Source organism: Dacryopinax primogenitus (assembly GCF_000292625.1).
Source record: "Dacryopinax primogenitus strain DJM-731 SS1 chromosome Unknown DACRYscaffold_5, whole genome shotgun sequence".
NCBI classification, from domain to species: domain Eukaryota; kingdom Fungi; phylum Basidiomycota; class Dacrymycetes; order Dacrymycetales; family Dacrymycetaceae; genus Dacryopinax; species Dacryopinax primogenitus.
In genome coordinates, this window is record NW_024467202.1 from 1,067,287 (window position 1) to 1,069,826 (window position 2,540).

Below are 2,540 nucleotides of genomic sequence, written 5' to 3' on the forward strand. Positions count from 1 at the left end.
CTATTGGCATGGGTGCACTATTTTGGCATCAGAAGTGCAAATGTGTCCCGAACACCATGCCAGAGGGATCATTGGGCCATGAGGGCCATTCTGGCGACTTTGCCTCTGAATTGGGGTCATCAGTGGAATTAACTCCTGTGCTGATTCCCCCAACCAGGGGGAGGAAGGGAAGCAGTATCCCCAGCCACTCTTGCACTGGTATGTCATCCTTGATGCAACTTTGGCCAGATCTGGTAAGAGTGCTTTCCACATGATAAAGAAGTAACTCAGAAACACTCTACTGGCTACAGTTACTCTTGTAAGGACCAATAATCAATGGAGCTTGAATGCTCTGATTTTTCTATTAGAGACATATTACTGACACTTTGGTGTGGATCTATGTGACAGTACTATTGTGCCATTTGGGGAATTGGCTGCATGAGTACTGCTTGCCCCCAAGTCACACTGCAAGCTGTTCTTCTTTCACAACAAGATCTCTGCTCCTGCTCTTGTGCTGGCAGACATTGATTGATGAAGCAGGCTCTCTGCCCTCTTGAAGCATCAGATATTTCCTGTTCAGTGGTTGTATGATGTTAAGAGCTGAATCTGATTGCTCCTTATCTTGGTGGCTGACATGTTGTTGACCAAGAACAGGATGTGATGTTCTCTCTATGCATGATCAGCAATAGCACATAAATGTTTATGTTCAGAAGATAGGACACATCCAATATGCAGCAGGAATGCAATCTCTGCCTGATTCGTTACAGAAATACATGTACCATTTGATTTACACTGTGTAGCATGCTTGCATCTTTCCAAATGTGCAATAATGGGCAATCATGTTGCAGATATCCATTCATGCATTTATGAAGCTCTGCTCATATTGCCTAGATATTGCTCAGATTACTCCTGCTAGCTGTACTGTGCACATGTTTTGCTGGATGCCATCACAGTGCAACAGTCAGGAAAGTTTGGCATCTGTTGACCCTCTGATAAGATCCACCATCCTTGGCCTCCTTTGATCTGGCTGTCTGGTTCACCTAAAATGCTTGCAACCCACCTGCTTGACCACGATGCTCTCCAATATCTCAAGTATTGCTTGTCTAGACAATGCTGTGGAGCGATGATAGAAATAGGTGAGTTTGGGACCAGTCAGTGCAAACTTTCCTCTGGATTTATCACCTCTGCTGGTGATACCCATTAGACATTTCATGTTCTATGATGATTGTTGTAAGATATATATCTCAAAATGGTTGCTCCCCTATAGGAAGCCAATTTGGCCCTATGTCCTGACATGTCACATACACTCATACAGCAGTTCCATGTCACACAGTTAATTTCCCTGTTCCCAGCAATTGCACATAGTGTTACAGTGTTTCCTGCTGACTGAAGAAACACTTGTTTGATGCCTTGTTCTTCATCAACTACAAACACCTGAACTTGGTTTTGAGCACATTCATGGCACACCAATTGGCACACCAATGAAACTCTTGTACACCTTACCAGCATACTTTCTCTGGAGGGTGACACAATGATCTAAGCCATTCATTTACTACCATGATCCTAGATATGTCAACTGGACCCAGGTGCTGGTGAAAATGTGGTGATATTGATGCATACATTTAGACATCAGGACCTGTGAGACAAGCTACATAAAAACATGGAATGCACCTCCTGAGACAGAGTGCACAACAGTACTCCCCCTCCTGCCCCCTAGAAAAGGAGGCCATGTGGCTTACTTATGTTATGGATAATTGATCACTGCGGTTCCGTGAATGTCGTCACCGCATTATCACCAAGAAATCCTCCCTTCTTGCATTCTTCGTCAGATTCGCGCTCATGCGATGTTGCAAACAGGGAGAACTTTTTCTGGAAAAAGGATAATGTAATGCAGAACATCTCACAAAGAATGAAACCCGTGCCTCCACATGTTCTGGACGTCCATTTCTCTGAGGTGAAATACACAACACATTGCACCTGACAACATGTATCCGTCTTGGGATAGCCAGTATCACGAGATGCGGCGGCGGCGTGCAGTGAGAAGAAAATTGAGACGGTAGCTCTACGCGCTGCACTTTCACTCCACCAAGCAAGCATAGTCAGACAGGGTACTAACCTAGTTCTGCAACACAACATAGAGAACTGTTTTTAAAGCTCTATCGTCACGTTCGACAAGAATGGTGCATGAGATTTTGAGGTCTCGCCGTTAAGACAACCTCCTTCCACCTTGTCCCGAACAAACCCTAACCTGCTGCCGCTGCTAACCAGTACGAGGTGGTGAATACAGCCAGCTTTTTTTTTATCGTGAACGTTTCGGCGACAAAATTGTTACATTTGTCGACCAGGGTTTTTTGCCCCCGACGCCCGTGATTCCTACATCCCAATCTGACTGATCTAACTTTGTTGCAGTCCAAGTACTCTCCTGAAGGCAAGCGGTCTGGTGTGCGAGAGTTAATCGTCAGTATGTCTACCCTTTGGGTACGTGCCTTCTCGGGTAGCTGTCTACATCGCACTCATGTATGTGTAGACCGAACACCGCAACTCAGAGGGTCGTACCTATT